Source organism: Stegostoma tigrinum, chromosome 4 (genome assembly GCF_030684315.1).
Source record: "Stegostoma tigrinum isolate sSteTig4 chromosome 4, sSteTig4.hap1, whole genome shotgun sequence".
NCBI classification, from domain to species: Eukaryota; Metazoa; Chordata; class Chondrichthyes; order Orectolobiformes; family Stegostomatidae; genus Stegostoma; species Stegostoma tigrinum.
In genome coordinates, this window is record NC_081357.1 from 90543543 (window position 1) to 90562639 (window position 19097).

Consider the following 19097-nt stretch of genomic DNA (forward strand, 5'->3'; position numbering starts at 1 on the left):
TAATAATGGGGGATTTTAATGTTCAAAATATTGACTGCGGCTACCATAGCGTTAAATGTTGGAATGGTAAAAAATTTGTCAACTATGTTCAAGAAAATTTTCTTTATCAATATATGCATGCTCCTACTAGAGAAGGAGCAAAACTAAACCTTCTTTTGGACAACAAGGCAGGGCAGGTGACTGAAGTAAACTTAGAGGAACACTTTGGGTCAAATGATCATAATTCTATTAATTTCAAAATGGTTATAGAAGAGGATAAGCCTTCCATGAAGGTTAAAGCTTTTAATTGGAGTAATACAAATTTTAATGGTATACGACAAAAACTTTCAAGTTGATTGGAGTAGACTGTTCCCAGGTAAAGGGATGTCTGACAAATGGGACGACGTGAGTTCAGTGTCATTATATTCCTGTTAGAGTGAAGGCCAAAGTTGATAAGATTAAGGAACAATGGATGAATAAAGATATTGAGGTTCTAGTCAAGAATAAAAGAGAATCTTACTTTGGATACAGACAACTTAGTTCAATTCAATCTCTTATTCAATATAAAGAGTGGAGGAGTCAACCATATTGCTGTGGGCCTGGAGTCACATGTAGGCCAGACCAGACAAGGATGGTAGTTTTCTTCCCTAAAGGGCATTAGTGAACCAGATGGGTTTTTTCCAACAACTGAAAAGGATTCACGGTCATCATTAGGTTTTTAAATCCAGATATTTATTGAATTCACATTTCACCATCTGCCTTGGTGAGATTCAAACCCTAGTCCCCCGAGCATTAGCTGGGCCTCTGGATTAACAGTCCAGTGATTATACCATTAGGCCATTGCCTCCCCTTTAGATAAGCTAAAGTGATTCAATAAGTACATTTAAGAGTAAGAGCGTAACTGGAGAGAGTGTAGGGGTCCTTAAAAATCAAGGGCATTGTCTTTGTGTTGAAACCTGGGAGGTGGGAGAGATGCTAAATGAATATTTCACATCAGTTTTTACTCTGGAGAAATAAATGGAGAAATGAAGGATACAGAATGAAAGCAAATACATTTTGATGTTTTTAAAACAGTTTAAATTACAGAAGAGGAAGTTCTGGACGTTTTAGAGAATATAAAGGTAGATAAGTCTCTGGGACCTGATCTAATGTATTCCACAACATTATGGGAAGTAAGGGAAGAAATTATGAGACCCTTGCAGAAATATTTGCATCATCTATAACTACAATGAGGTGCCTGATAACTGGAGGGTAGGTAATGTTGTACCTTTGTTTAAGAAATGTTGTAAGGAGAAATCGAGGAATGACAGACTTGTGAGTCTGACTTTTTTTTGGTGAATTTTTGGAGGTGGTTTTAAAAGATAGGATGTATATACATTTAGATTGGTAAAAATTGATTAGGAATAGTCAACGTGGCTTTTTGCAAATAAAATCATGTCTCACAAACTTCATTGAGTTTTTTGAGGAAGTTACCAAAAAGATTGTTGAGGGCAGAACAGTCAATGTTATTTATTTGGCATTTTGTAAAGCCTTCCATGAGGTTCTGCATGGTAGACAAATTAGTATAGTTAGGTCACATGGCATTCAGGGTGAGCTTGCCGATTGGATATATAATTGACTTAATGGCAGGAGAGTCATGGTGGAGGGTTGCTTTTGGACTTAAGACCTGTCACCAGCAGTGTTCCACAAGGATCAGTTCTGGGTACTCTTTTATTTGTCATGTAGAAAATGATTTGGATGAAAATATGGAAGAAATGGTTAGTAAGCATGTGGAGGACACCAAAATTGATGGCATAGTAGACAATGAAGAAGGCTTTCCAAAATTACAAAGTGATTTTGATCAAATGGCTCAATGGGCTGAAAAATGCTAGATGGAGTTCAATCTGGATAGATGTGAGGTATTCATTTTGTTACAACAAGGGTAGGACTTATACAGTTAATAGTAGCGTCTTAGGTAGAAGAGAGGGACCAAGGGGTGCAGTTACATAATTCTTTCAGGTTTGCATTACATATAGACAGGATGGTTAAAAAGATGTTTGGCATGCTTGCCTTCATTGCCTTGTCCTTTGAGTACAGGAATTGGGAAATCATGTTGATGTCGTGCAGGACATTGCTGAGGTCTGTTCTGGAATACTATAACCAGTTCTGTTTACCCAGTTATAGGAAGGATATTGTTAAGCTGGAAGAAGGTTCAGAAGAGATTTACCAGGATGTTGGCCGGTATGGAAGGTTTGAGTTATTAAGAAAGGCTGGAACGGCTGGGACTTATTTCACTTAAGCTTAGAAGTTTGAGAGGTGACGTTACAGAAGTTTACAAAATCATGAGGGGTATAGACAGGATTTATGGCAGGTGTCTTTTCCTAAGGATGGGGTATTTCCAGATTAGAGGAGACATTTTTAAGGTGAGAGGGGAGAGCTTTAAAAAGATATAAGGAGCAAATATTTTTACACAGAGGGTGGTTTGTGTGTGGGGTGAACATCCTGAGGAAGTAGAGGCTATGAGCACAATTATAATGTTGAAAAGAATTCTGGATAAGTACATGAATAGGAAAGGTTTGGAGGGATATGGGCCAGGAGTAGGCAGGTGGGACTAGTTTAGTTTGGGATAATGATCGGCATGGACTAGTTGGACTGAAGGATCTGATTCCGTGCTGTCTGACTATGAAAGGAAACAGCAGGAGAAATGGCTCAGTGCCCAGAATGGGAGGAGGTACTAAGCAAGTACCTAAATTAGAAGTGGCCCAGGTAGGTCAACCATTTCAATGAGCAAATATGAGTCCAGGATGTGCTTTAACCTTCAGTAAAGCAAGAGCGATAGCCAACTGCATGGAGCAGCTGAAAGGTAGAGACTGGAAGAGATGAAGCGAAGTGAAGAACTGGAGGAAATGAAACAGGAAATGGAGAAAGTAAGGTTCAAAAGAGAAAAGAAGGAGCAGACAAATCAAGTGAACATGATATACTTAGGGCACTTTCAGACCCAGTGCAACAGAGTATGCCAGGAGGCACAGTGCTGGGTCAGTAATCAGGATGCACCCAAAAAGCTGTGGACAAGCTGACTGATAAATGATAAAGCCTACAGGTTGAGCTGTGAGTCCCGCACCAGGCAAGTAAAGAAAACAGAGTCCGCTCTGTGGATCATTCAAAATACCAGTATGAGGTTGAATAATTAAAGTCCCAACTTTCTGTACCAAAGGAAATGACATGCACATCTGAGACAATAGATTCAGGTAAGGACAGCCCCGAAACCATGATGAGGCAGAGTCATGGCATTGCAGTGAAAATTACAGAAGTGCCCACCTTCCTGGCTGACAATTTGAGCTGTGGTGGAGGAAGCCATGAGTATCGAGTAGTTGCTGCAAATGTCCCCAAAATGGGGGAAGGTCCAAGAGAAACAGTGGAGCAGAAAAAAGAGCTGCCCCATAGGAATATTGGTACACGATCCTTCACGGAGGAGGATGTACACTGAAAGATAGATGTAACTTATATAAATGGAGAACCACAGAAGTGAACTCCTATTTGAGTTAGTGCTCAGACTCCCCAAATAAATGAACACACTCTCTGAAATGTGAAGCTGGGGTCCCAATTCTCTCTCTCTTAGACACACATACACACGCACACACACAATCTGCCAGGCCATACAGTGTAACAGTAACATATAATGTGATAGATAGCAATTTGGGTCATCTTCATCCTTTGGCCAATTTCCATTCTGTCAACTTCGTCTTATGCAAATATAAAACCATTTTGTCTTCTGTCTACTTTTCATCTCATCAGCTAAATATTAATCATCCTGAGCTCTTACTGTGTCAACACATTGAACCCCCATTTGAATTAACAAATGTCAGCCTGAAGTGAGACCTGATGCACACACAACTGACTGACAAAAAGGGAATTGAGAGAATTCAGTAAAAGCAAATTTTGGGAGGAGTTTGGCCAAGCAGGGGCCACAGCCAGTGTTTGAGAAAATCTCCACAGGTGGAGAAAGATGGGGACGTACCTAAACTTGGTCTGATCTTACATAATGGTAAAAACAAATGCCACCTTGATTCCCTCTCCAGGATGACAACATATAGCCTGTTAGTCTGCATCATCGGCTAGATTGTTAGGATGTAATCATCGGAGGCTCTAATTGGGGAAGAGTATATACATCCTAGCTGTATGTGGTTTGCCTCATCGGAGGCAGGTGATTGTGAGGATTATATTTTGTGGGTCCATTCCAAAAAAATTCATCAGTTTGGATGTAATAACCAATAGGGTTATGTCTAGGAAGATAAATGGGAGCTCAGATTGTTGCTAGCTGAGCATAGGCTGCATGCTGGAGCTTTTCCATAAACGAATGGACAAAACTGGGATGTTTGGTTACTGGACAAGTGAACGGGCTAGAAATTGGGCTCCAGGAAGAACTTAGGAGGAGGTACATCCTGTACAAAATTAGAAATGGGCTAAAACCAGCCAGAAGTGCAATCCAAATGTTTGTCAAACAACTACCCAGGACTACAAAGTGGGGTGGTTTTAAAATACACAGGCAAAATTCTGTATGACAGCTTACACCATGAATTAATGCTAGTGTGGATATAGAGTCATAGAGGTGTACAGCGTGGAAACAGACCCTTTGGTCCAACATGTCCGTGTTTACCAGCTATCCTAAATTAATCTAGTTCCATTTGCCAGCATTTGGCACATAACTCTGGAAACCTTTCCTATTCATGTAACCTTCCAGATGACTTTTAAATGTTGTAATTGTACCAGCTTCCACCACATCCTCTGAAAGCTCATTCTATATAAGCACCAACCTCTGCGTGAAAGGGTTACCTCTTGGGAACCTTTTAAATCTTTCCCCTCTCACCTTCAGCCTATGTGCCCTAATCTTGGACTCACCCAGGATAAAAGACCTTAGCCAATCACCCTATCCATGTCCCTCATGACTTTATAAACCTCTATAAGGTCTTCCCTCAGCATCCGATGCTCCAGAGAAAGTAGACCCAACCTATTCAGCCTCTCCCGTGAGCTGAAACCCTCCAATCTCAGTAAAATCCTTACAAATATTTTCTGCTACATTTCAAGTTTAACAACATCTTTCCTATAGTAGGGAGACCAGAACTGAATGCAGTATTCCAAAAGTCCTGTACAGACCATAGCTCATGTCCTGTGCAGCTGTAACATGACATCCCAACTCCTATACTCAATGCACTGACCAATAAAGGCAAGTATACCAAACCTCCTCTTCTCTACCCTGTCTACCAATGATTCTACCTTCATCTGGAATCCATTTGTCAGAGTGATGCCCTTCCCAAATTCAGAAATTATACTTGTATTTAACCTATCTGATATTGGAACTAAAAATAGGGATTGACATGAGGGAGGTCAGATCCAGGCTATTGGGACATAGTAAAAGTGATATGTTGAATGATTTGGCAACAACAGGAGTGTCTACAGTCAATACTCTTGATTTGGCTAATTTGGATAATAATCTCATACTTTCAACCGGGCCATGTAAAACAAACCATGGATAAAAGTAATCTGGTTGGTAAGATGACAAGGGAGGAATAAAAGAAAATCAGACAGATCAACACCTGTGAATGGTGGTAGAAGGGCAGCCAGAACCATAGAATAGAATCCCTACAGTGTTGAAGCAGGCCATTCTACCCTTAATGTACACATCAACCCTTTGAAGAACATCCCACCCATCTCTGTAACCTTGAATTTTCGAGGCTAATCCACCTAGCCTGTAGGTCCCTGGACACAATGGGCAATTTAACATAGCCAATCCACCTAAACTGAACATCTATGGACTACAGGGGAAAGCCAGAACACCCAGAGGAAATGCGGAGATAATATGCAAACTTCACACAGACAGTTACCTGAGGGTAGAATTGAACCCACGACCCTGATGCTGTGATGGAGCAGTGCAAGCCATTGAGCCACCTGCAACCAAGATCATCCAGGACCAGAAACAAGATCATCCAGGAAAAGATATTTGGTGGCAGTAGTCAATAGATTAGAAGACTGTGCAGCATCTCTGGCCAGTGGATGACTAAACAGTTGAGGGAGAACCTTGAGTAATGTGGGCAAGGATAGGACCAAGCTTTGAACAATGACAAGTGGATAGAGTACTTGGTCCACGGAAAGAGACAACCCAGTATTTCAAATAGTCAATTATGGCAACTGACCAAGATCTGGCTTAACAAAGATTGTAAGGCCCTGGTGATGATACTGGGATCCTGATCATGACACAAATCAAAATGGATTACAAGTCCTCAAGGTGGAAGATATCAGCATTATCCAAGAGGGAGTGTGGTTAGAATACAATGGCACCTTTCTCTATGCTGTTGAAAAAGTGGGAAGGCTCATAAGTTCCACTCTGGGTAAATATCAGCAGACAAAAGAAGTAATTGATGCCCTTACTCTATATATTCAAATGAACATGCCTTGTACGGTTTTTCGACAAAAATGATTCTAAAATGTGCTGCAGAGATCTGGAGTCTGGACACAGACATTACCAATGATAGCATATAGGGGAAAGGGAGAATACTGCATTACAACTTCCTGAAAGCAATACCAGTACAGGATCTTCACAGGTAACATCCGAAACACCACCTTTTGTAATGCTACACATACCAGCCAGGGTAGGCCCAAGCAAGCTCACAGACATCCACAGGAGAAGAGAGATCTTTGTCAGTGCCAGTGACAAATTCAGTCAAACGAACTGTAAAGGATTATTGGGAGATATATGACACTGGCATTTAACTTCTACCAGAAATATTATGTGATGGAAGGCGTCATCAATAGCTCTATCAAGGAACAGACATTGGTGATGCCTAGTTTGGGTTTCACCATCACCACCTAGCTCTTGATCTCTTTACAGCGTTGGTTCAGACAGGGACAAAGGAGCTGAATTTCTGAGGTCTGATGAGAGTGACAGCCTCTGACATCAAGGCTATACTTGACCATGTGTGGCATCAAGGAGTCCAAGTGAAATTGTAATCAATGGGAATCGGGAAATCTGATCAGTGGTTGGAGTCATACCTGGCACATAAGAAGATGATTGTGGCTGTTAGAGATCAGTCATCTCAACTCCAGGAGATCTCTGCTCAAGTTCCTTAGAGTAGTGTCCTAGGCCCAATCATCTTCAGCTGTTTCATCAATTACCATCCCCTCATCATAAGGTCAGAAGTGAGATTTTTGCTGACAACTGAACAATGTTCAGTACCATTGGCTACTCCTCAGATACTGAAGCAGTCCATTTTAAATGAAGCAAGACCTGGACAATATCCAGACTTGGGCTGAAAAGTGGAAAGTAGAATTAATGCTACACAAATGCCTGGCAATGACCATCTCCAATAAGAAGCAACCACACCACTGCCCCTTGAAATTGCCATCACTGAATTCCCCCACAGTTAACAACCTCTGCATTACCATTAACCAGAAGCTGAACTGGACAAGGAATTTATTTAAATATGACTGCAAAAGCAAGTCAAAGGAATAATTCAGTGAGTAACCGAGCTCTTAACTCCCCAAAGCTTGTCCACCATCTAAAAGGCAAAAGTCAAGACTGTGTTGGGATACTTCCCATTTTGCCTGGATACATGCAGCTCCAACAATGTGCAAGAGGTTTGACACCTTCCAGGCCTGCTTGATTTTCACAGCATCGACAAGCAATATTCCCTCCGCCAACGACACTCACTAGCAATAGTGCATACTATTAACAAGAAATTTGTCCAATATCCCCAGACAGCACTTTCTAAACCTGCAACAAATATCATCCAGAAGGACAAGGGCAACAGTCCTTGTCTGCCTGCAAGGGTAGTACGGTGGCAAAGTGGTTAGCACTCCTGACTCACGGTGCCAGGGACCTGGGTTCAATTCCACCCTCAGGCAGCTGCCTGTGTGAGTTTGCACATTCTCCCTGTGTCTGTGTGGGTTTCCCCTGGGTGCTCTGGTTTCCTCCCACACTCCAAAGACATGCAGGCTATGTGGATTGGCCATGCTAAATTGCCCATAGTGTTCAGGGATGCCTAGATTAGAAGGATGGTTCTGGGTGGGATGCCCTGAGAGTATGGACTTGTTGGGCTGAAGGGCCTGTTTTCACACTGCAGGTATTCTATGATAATTTCCTATCCAAGCCACTCATCATCTTGACTTGGAAATATGATGTTTTCCCTTCATTGTCATTGGGTCAAAATTCTGAAATTCCCTCCCTAACTGAATTGTAGGTCCACAAACAGTGAATGGACTGCAGCAGTTTGAGAAGGCTGCTCACCATCACCTTCTCATGGGCAACTAGGGAAGGTTAATAAACACAGTGACACACACGTGTGCTGTGAAAGAAAAGGAAAGTTGGAGAAGGTGGAATTGTTTGATTTAGAGAAGAGAGGAGATTTGATTGAGATTTTCAAAATCACAAGGGATCTAGATTGAATGGACAGAAAGTTATTTACATTGTTGGAAGGGTCTAGAGATCATAGATTTGTCATCAAATCCCAACTAGCTCATTACTGCCTGTATACTGGAAGTCTGCCATCCTTCCCTGGTCTGAACCACGCGTGACTCCAGACCCACAGAAATGGGCTTGACTCTCAACTGTTCTCTGAAATGGCTTAGCAGGCCACTGCAGCAGATAGGGGCAGGCAACAAATGCTGTCTTTGCCAATGATGCCCTTACCCTTTGAAAGAATAAAGAAATTTTTTTGTCAGTTTTTCCACTAGTTAAAAAATTCCCTCAGATAATTATATCAGTAGAAGAAAACTCAGTAGTAGAAATTGTTCATGGTTTATTTAAAGAAAGTAGTCTGCCTATGCTGATGTGTTTCTTTTCCTGGGAACCCTAAGGATCTACTGACTGCATAATCCACAGATTTGGACTCAGGTTTTAATTTGTTATTAATGACACCCCAGTAAAATGTTGTACCACCTCTTCACTGTTTCTGTGCTATCTGACAGCTTCCCTGATATCCAGTCTTTAGTGAGCTGTGACTTTGAACATTGGAAAGACTAGAATCACCACATTTGCTTTACCACAACTCTCTACTCCTACAAACAACTCCATTCCTGCCACCAGCCACTCTCAGCTGAATCAGATTGTCTTAACTCTGACGTGATGAACTATGCCTCCATGCACATATTTTCTTCAACCACAGGTCTGCTTTGAATTCTATAATATTTTATCTTTCACTCACATATACCATTGTCACATTCATGGCTGAAAATTCCAATGATCTCATGATTGACCTCTCAAGTACTGTTGTCAATAAATTTTAGCCCCACTTGCAGAACTCTACTGAGTTCACTCTTAAGATTAGGTATTTGCCCCTAAGACAGGAGCTCAGAGATGCAACATTTTCACAAAAAGCTAAGATTTAGAGGCCCAGAACTTCGGATTTCTGTTCCAGGATTCCTGGCATTTATTGGGGGGTGGAGAGAGAGGGGCTGTGGATATGGAATGCATATCTTGATGCATTGATACTCTGTGGAAAAATTAATTACTACTGCCTTCCACCAAAATAGGGGTTGACTTCCAGAACTGCACCCTTTTCATGACAGCCTATGCCCCTCTGTGCATTCTCATATTTCTCAAAATGTTAATGCCAGTCTAATTCCCAGTCACACATCCTCATAGATTTTTATAGCTCTGATGTCAACTTAGTTCTAACTCTTGACAACCCATATCCCCAGTCCACCACCTGTCACTTTTGGTGGTAACTCACCTAATATCTACAAAGGAGAGATCTCAGGAGCCTTGCTGACATAAAATGAAATCATTGTTATCGGATATCTCGACACATTGATAAGAGGATTCAGGAAATTGGAATAACAATTTTTTTTCATAAAATTTGCAAGACAAGCTAGTCTTGTTACTGTGAAGTGTAAAACTAAACTCTAGTAAGTTACTATAAGGTGTAGGAGCAGGAGTAGGCCATTCAACCCATCAAGTTTGTTCTACCATTCAATGACATCATAACTGCACTGAAAATCCTCAATAAAAACCAAAAGAAGTGTGGATGCTGTAAATCAGAAACAAAAGCAAAGTTGCTGGAAAAGCTTAGCAGGTCTGGCAGCATTTGTGGAGGAGAAAACAAAGAACTGCTCTGAGGAAGGATCACCAGACCTGAAACATTCACTCTGTTTTCTCCTCCACAGATGCTGCCAGACCTACTGAGCTTTTCCAGCAGCTTTGCTTTTGTTTCTGATAATCCTCAACTCCACTTTCCTGCCTTTCCTCTGTAAACCCTGATTCCCTTCATTGATTAAAAATCTGTCCATCACAGCCTTGAACTTTCTTAAATGATCCATCCTTGACATACTTATCTGTAAGGTACTTGACTTCCAAACTATTTTTATGTCATCTACAGTTTTGGCTATAATACATTCAATTTCTTCATGCAAGGCATTCATATGTTGTAAATAATCATGGTCTCAGCACTGATCCCTGTGGCATTCCACTGGTTGCAAGCTGCCATCCTGAAAATGTCCCCCATATTCCAAATCTGTCTTCTATTAGATAGCCAATCCTCTATTAACCTACTATAATGCCCAAAAAACTCTGGGCCTTGTCTTATTAAGTAGCCTTATGTATGGTATTTTAAATGAACATCTTTACAAAATCCAAATAAGTTGCCTCCACAGCTTCCCCTTTTATCTATCCTGCTTGATACCACCTAGAAGAACTGCGATTAGATTGTAAAGTATAATTTCCCTTAATGAAGCCATGCTGACTCTGCTTGATTAGATTATGCATTTCTAGTGCTCTGCTATTGCATCCTTTATAATAGATTCAGACATTTCCCCAATGATAGATGTTAAGATAACTGGACTGGTTAGTTTTTTTTGTCACATCCCCTTTTTGACTAAGGATGTTACGTTGGTAATTTTCCATACATCAGTAACTTTTCCTAGATCTTAAATCCTAAATCTTAATATTCTTGGAAGATTACTATTACTGTATTCACTATTCCTACAGCTACTTCCATTAAATTCCTCAGGTGCGATAAATTATGTCTTGCTGTGTAAGACAAATCCCGAAGATGTTGACTTGAAACATTGACTGCTCCTTTACTCCAGATGCTGCCTGACCTCTTCCAACCTCCTGTTTGTCTACGTTAGATTCCAGCATCTGCAGTTTTTTTTTGACTGTAAGACATGTGCCTTTTTTTGTAAAGGTTCAATAGTGGTTTATCTGCTACCGTGACTGACTCAATAGTCCTTTACACTCATTTTAGGAAGGAGAATTAGTTGTAGCACTCTATGTTGGCCACAAACCACCAGTGGTTGTTTTTGCAACATATAAGAAGAATAAGCCTGTGATTGGTGGAGCAGCTCTTCACCAACTCAATAGATTCTGTTCATGGGGTGACATTTTGCCCATTGATCACCCTCATGTTTGAATTTTCTTGGGTGCAGTTAGGAATTTTGGGACATTTGTCCATCACATTTTGAAGTAGTCAGAAGGTCAGTCACTCATGATGATTACTCAAAATTATTACTGGTCAATGGTAGTTTCTAGGGTGTAAATGGTGTGTGCTTAAATAATTGTAATGTTGCTGATTGTCCAGGGGAGATGACCGTAGGCCTTCTCTAGGCCTTGGAGATAGCTGTTGCCTGGTACTTGGGTAGTGTGAAAGTTACTTACCTGTTCAGGATAGAATGTTGTCCAAGTCATGTTGCCAATGAGCATGTGCCATTTCTGTATGTGAAGAATTGTAAATGGGAGAAAAAAGGATAAGGGCAAGGCTATGACATTTTAAACTATAGTTTATGATACCTTTCGGAAAAAGCAATGAAAGAAATAAGGAAAATTGGCACTTTTGCGACGTTTGTTACAACTTTCTGATGTTCCAAAGTGCGTTCTAGAAAAATAAGTTTTGTCACACATATATTGTGAGAATCATTTGTATGCAGCAAGCTCCCACAAGCAGCAATGATATGATGAGCAAATCATCAATGCTGATAGATGTAAGAATGTTGGCATTCACAGAAGCAAAATTGAAACAATTACATTGATACCATGGCTTCAAATGCAGGATAGAAGATTGGAATTCTGTAACATGCAACATATCTCATGACTCCTCAAAACCTGTCCATCATCTATAAACCACAAGTTCGGAGTGTATTGGAATACTCCCCACTTGCCTGGATGAAGGCATCCAACAAATAAAATGTGACTATAAATAAATAATGATTCTGTTGCCAGCACCTTTCAAATCCATGACATCTTCCACCAAGACAGGCCAGTAGATAGATAGAAACACAACCGTCTACAAGCTCCCTTTCAAATCACTGACCATTCTGGCTTGGAAATACATTGCTACTCTTTCACGGTCATTGAGCCAAATCCTGGAGCTCACTCCCAACAGCATTACAGATGTACTTACAAGGACTGAAAATTTCAAGAAGGCAGTTCATCTTCAACAGAGCAAATAGAGATAAACAGTAAATGTTGACCTTGCCTGTGTTGCTAACATTTTATGAGCAAATAAAAAAAGAATATGAACCCTCAATTAGCTTAAAATGGAGATGGAGCAGCCAGTGAGATTCTAAGATTAGCAACTGATTTGAACAATATGCAATCTGGTTCATAAATTAATCTAAATATAGTTACAGTTATTTATTGTTGACCTGCACGTAAGGGCAGTTAATGTACAGTGACAATGAGAGAAATGGTGACATGAGTAAAATACACTGCAATGACTCACCAAATTTCTTTCAACAGCATTTTCTGAATCTGTGATCTTTACCACATAGAAAGACAAGAATAAGGGAATGCCACCACCAGCCAGACTCTTCTCAAACCACTCACCATCATGATGTGGAAATACATTGCTGTTCCTTCACTGTCATTGGGTCAAAATCCTGGAATCTCTCTCTAATAGCACTGCAAGTGCATATGGACTGTAGAAGTTCAAAATGTCAGTTCACCACCAGGTGGCACGGTGGCTCAGTGGTTAGCGCTGCTGATTAACAGCGCCAGGACCCGGGTTTGATTCTAGCCTGGAGCGATTGTGTGGAGTTTGCACATTCTCCCCATGTCTGTGTCGGTTTCCTTCGGGCGCTCTGGTTTACTCCCATGGTCCAAAGATGTGCAGGCCAGGTGGATTGGCTATGCTAAATTGCCCATTGTGCCCAGGGATGTTTAGGTTAGGTGGGTTAGAGATGGGAAATGCAGGGGTAGGGGAATGGGTCTGGATGGGGTGCTCTTCAGAGGGGAGGTGTGGACTTGTTGGGCCAAATGGCCTGTTTACACAGTATAAAGATTCTATTCTATGAAAATTCTCAAGGCAGCTACAGTTGGGCAATAAGGGCTGGCCCAGATGGTGTTACCTACCCAGAATTAAAGTAAAAATCAGGATAATACTTCATTCAAAGGGGAATTTAGGGATGATAATGTTCCCATGAGCATGTGGCTTGTATCCCTCTAGGTGATGGAGATTGTGGGCTTGGTGTTGACATTTAATTTGTGCTTGGGTGATGTATGAATTAGAGTTGGGTAATCATGCTGTTTCCATAGTTAAAGTACTGTGATGCTGCTGTAGACCTCAGCCTTCTCGTGGATGAAAGTCTCCATGATACAAATAAAAAAACCTGCCCATAGCTTAGTAGTTCAATTTGGAACATGTGTGGAATATATTTCACAGGAAAAAGAAAGACCGCACTATTCCAAATGACTAACAACTGAGATAGTTTATAGCCTGTGAGTCCCATTTAAGAGGAAACCCATCATTCTTAGCCACATTGACAAAAATGTTTAGAAGAATGTAAATTTACATTCATAAAGGTCAGTTTTAACTCATAAGGTGGAAGATAAGATCTGTAGCTGACAGAAATATGGAGTTACTGAAAAATTCATAGTTTCTCATCGCTAAGAACTTACACAGCACTTCTTACAAATAATACTGTAGAGTTTCATGATATCAGATTTGATCTGCACCTTTTAAAAGTAACACTTACAACAAAATTTCTCCTTTTTCTCTCCTCTAATCTTCTCGTGCTACTCTTTTCTCTGCTTTCCCTTTTTCTCCTTCTCCTCCCATCTCTTCCCTTTGCCCTCCATTTCTCTCCCACCTTCCTCCTGCATACCTATTCTTTTCTGCTTTGAGGATTTATACAACTCCCATTCAAAAATCTTTGCCATTTATCTCAACCAATCTCATTGGTCGTGAATTCTGTACTCTCACCACTCTCTGGGTACCAAAAAAACTCATAAATGCCTGACTTAATTGTATTAGTCTGCATCTTATAGTTATAGTCCTTGTTTATTTATGGCATATTGACTGAATGTCACCCTTCATCCTCCAGTTTGTACAACATGAGTTCAACTATGTGAAATCTTAATCTGATTGGGGTGCACACCAAATTTCCAGATGGTCTTAAATCTTAGACTGCTGTAATTTTGGAAAGTATTAACATATTGCTCCGGATGACGATTTCTGCTACTTTGTGGTATCTGCCACCTTTATCAGAGTGTGATATTGGGTAAGGGTTGTTTGAGGAAATTTATTATCATCAATCTTCCTCTATCTTTCTTCGTCTTTGACTTAGGTAGTAGAGGTAGATGATATACCATTGTAGAATAATTGTATCTTATAGACAAAGGTAGAGACAGAGATGCTTAGGCTCATGTTCTGGGGACATGGGCTTATTCCTACCATAACACTTGATACAATTTGAATTCAATTCTGGAATTAAAAACTAATCTTGTGATGGCCACATAACTACTGTTGTTAAAATCTGGTTTGCCAATAGGGCAGGAAATCTTGTCATCCTTATCTGGTCTCATCTACATGTGACTCCATGTCCACTGCAATGTAGTCAACTCTTAACTGCCCTCTGAAATGGTCTAGAAAGCCACTTGGCTGAAGCACATTAAAAAGCCTCAAAGGAATGAAATTGGACAAATCTGGTATTAACTAAGGCACCAAAATCATTACGAGCATCCACAGCCCTATCAACCCTGCAAAGTCCTCCTTACTAATATCTGTTGCCAAAATTGGGAGAACTGTCTCACAGGGTAGTCAGGCAACATCATCATCACCATCCTGGGGTATGTCCTGTCCCACTGGCTGGTCTGACCCAGCAGAGACGGTGGCACAACGGTATACAGTCAAATGAGAGTTGCCCTGGGAGTCTTCAGCATTGACTCCAGATCACATGGAATCTCATTGCATTAGTTCAAACATGGAAGAGGAAACCTCCTGATGAGTACCATGTACCACAGCCCCTTGACTGATGAATTAACACTCTACTATGTTGAACAAGACTTGGAGGAAGCATTGAAGATGGCAAGAATGGTATTCTGGGTGGGGTTTTTTGGATTGTGGGAGGAAATCAGAGCACTCGGAGAAAAACCCACTCAGACACGGGGAGAATGTGTAAAATCCTCATAGACAGTCGCCCGACGGTGGAATTGAACCCTTGTCCCTGGTGCTGTGAGGCAGCCGTGCTAACCACTGAGCCACCATGCCACCCCATATATATGTTCTGTGCCATATATACATTCCGGCTGATTTGCCTTACCAAAATGCAACATCTTGTATTTATCTAAATTAAACTCCATCTGCCATTTCTTAGCACATTGGCCCACCTGATCAAGTTTGCATTGTACTTTGAGATAAACTTCTTCACTGTCCACTACACCACCAATTTTGGTGCTATCTGCAAACTTACTAAACGTTCCTCCTTTATTCACATCCAAATAATTTATATAAATGACAAAAAGCAGTGGGCCCAGCACGGATCCTTGCAGCATATGGCTAGTCTGAAAAGCAATCATCTACTACTACCCTCTGTCGCTGACTTTCAAGCCAATTTTGTATCCAAATGGCTAGCTGCTCTTCCTGGAACATCTGGATAACAAGGATACCAACATCAGGATCCTACTCATTGACTGCAATTCTGCCTTGAATACCATAATTCCAAACAAACCCATTTCTGAACTCTGAGACCTAAGCCTTGGATCCCCTCTCTGTGACTGGGTCATTGACTTCCTGACCCCTAAACCACAAACAATAAAAATAGATGACAATACCTCCTCCACCACAATCCTCAACACCATTGCCCCACGAGGCTGTGTACTCAGCTTCCTACTGTACTTCTTTATATATTCATGACTGTGTGACCAATTTTAGCCTCAACTTTACTTACAAGTTTACTGACAACTCCATCATTGTAGGTCGGATTCCAAAACAACAACAGAATACAGGAAATAGATTGACTGTTTAGCGGCATTGTGTAAAGTCAACAATCTCCCCATCAATGTCAGCAAAATGAAGGAGTTATTGACTTCAGGAAGAGGAGTGCAGGAATGCCCCTGTCTGCATTAATGGTGCTGAGATGAAGATTGTTGAGAACGTCAAGTTCCGGGGAGTGATGATCACCAACATTCTGTCCTGGCACACTCGTGTCGTTGTGACGGTCAAGAAAGCACAACAGTGCCTCTGCTTCCTCAGGAGGCTAGAGAAATTCAGCATGTCCACAAGGAGTATTTTTATAGATGCACCATAGAAAGCATCCTATCTGGATGTATCACGGCATAGTATGGCAACTGCTCTTCTCAAGATTGCAAGAAATTACAGAGAGCCGTGAACACAGCCCAGTTCATCAGCAAACCAGCCTTCCTTAAGTTGTCTCCATCTACACTTCCTGCTGCTTCAAGAAAGCAACCAACCTAACTAAAAACACCTCCACCCTAGATATACTCTATTCCATCCTCTTCCATCAGACGAAGATATAAAAGTTTGAATACGTGCACAAATAGATCCAACAATAACAGCTTCTTCCCTGCTTTTATCAGTCTTTTGAAGGGACAACTGAATATTAATTCTAATCTCTTATTCTGTGCCATCTCTGTTGCTGTAACATGGTGTTCTGCACTCTGCTCTGCTACCCTGATGCACTTTGTATGGTACGATCTGTCCATATAGCATGCAAGACAACGCTTGGTACATGTGATGACAATAAACGAATCAAATCAATCAATCGAACTACTAAAAAGTAGAAGGTCTATTGCATGTTTGCAATAAGGACAAACATATTTGATCAAGCACAATTAGTTTCATATTAAGGAGCTACTACAGGTACATTTGCTCTCTCTGAAAGCTGGCATCGAACACTGTCTCCACAGATTCTGTGACATCAGTGGAATAGGTGGAGCCAATGTGACATGAACATTAACCCCTTTAGAACCATTATCTTCTAAAATATGACTGACCACCGATGCTGCGTCATCACTGCAAGGACATCTATCAATCACATTCTCTAATTTTATTCCACTAGCTAATTCTCTCACAGGGAATTACCCTTTGAATCTTTCCCACTTTCACCAGTCACTGTTCATTATCGAGCAATGTCACCTGCTCCAAATTGATAAATAAACTGACCAATTCATGAAAGGGAAGCTGAGAACTGGAGATAATGCTGACAGACAGAATTGCATCTATCATGGATCTAATCAGAATGTTTGTATGTCCTCAGATAAAGTAAACACAAAACTGATCCCACAGAGATTAATTCTTCTATTAGATCAATAGGCATATTTATAAAACACCAAGATGAAAAGATAAAGTCAACATGCAATGTAAAGACCAGCCAGTTACATACATATAATATGCCAGCTAGAATCTGAAAGAACAAGCTGGATTAATACTTAGTATGAGGATCCTCTTCGCTTCTTTTTGAAAATAAATGTCTAGATTGGGAATCCCTGTTGATAGTCAATGGTGTCAGGAGACATGACTGACTGGCAATTGGATGGATAGGATAGAACTTCGCAGAGTTGTGTCAGTCAATTGTTGTATCAGCAGTGATCCCATGTTGAGCTAATGCAGGATGAGGTTGTTTTCTGCACCATAGTGAGAAGTAAGATGGGTAATTTCGAACACATGAAATGATATCTGATTGGATCGAAGCCAGCAGAAAAATTTAGCACCAAACTAAGATCAAAGCCAAGTTTTTCTTATTTCTTTTTCTTAATTCCTTTCTCTTTTTTTAATGGTAGACTCTATATTATTTTATGCTTTAGACTTTGGCTTCCCATGGGGAAAACACCTAAAAGATCTTAAATGATTGCATGAGGTCTCTAACTCTCTTTTTACCCTCAAGACTCTCCCTAAAAGCTCCCTTTCTGACTGAGCTTTTGGTCATCTGCCTAATATCCTTCAATGTGGTTTAGATTCAGATTATGTTTGACTTTGAAGCTGTGAGGCACCTTGGGATGTTTTACAGCATATACAGCACTATATAAATTAAAGTTGCTGTTGTACACCACAATGTTTCAGGATGTTTAATTGTTGAGAGAATTGGTTTGACAAATTGAGTACATTATTCTTCATAATATTGTTGAAAAATGAATTTTATTAAAGCCCGTCATCTTGTACTCCTCAGACATTTTCCAAGAATACCATTCAAGTGGAAACCCAAAAGGTATAGGGCTCAAGAGGAAATTACCATAAGACCATAATACCATAAGACATAGGAGTGGAAGTAAGGCCATTCAGCCCATCAAGTCCACTCTGCCGTTTAATCATGGTTGATGGGCATTTCAACTCCACTTCCCTGCGCTTTCCCCATAGCCCTTGATTCCTTGTGAGATCAAGAATTTATCTCTGCCTTGAAGACATTTAACGTCCCGGCCTCCACTGCACTCTGTGGCAATGAATTCCACAAGTCCACCACTCTCTGGCTGAAGAAATGTCGTCTCATTTCCGCTTTAAGTTTATCGCTCTAATTTTAAGGCTGTGCCCGCAGGTCCTAGTCTCCCCGCCTAACGGAAACAACTTCTCAGCGTCCACCCCTTCTAAGCCATACATTATCTTGCAAGTTTCTATTAGACCTCCCCTCAACCTTCTAAACTCTAATGAGTACAATCCCAGGATCCTTAGCCGTTCATCATACATTAAACCTACCATTCCAGGGATCATCCGTGTGAATCTCCGCTGGACACCCTCCAAGGCTAGTATGTCCTTCCTGAGGTGTGGGGCCCAGTATGGCAAAATTAAAGTCAATAGGAAGAAGGGGAAATTTCTCTGCTGGTTAGAGTGTTTCCCAGCACAAAGTAAGATGGTTATAATTACTAGAGACCAATTATTTTGTTCCTGAATATCACTGGGGGAACACCTTAAGGCAATACC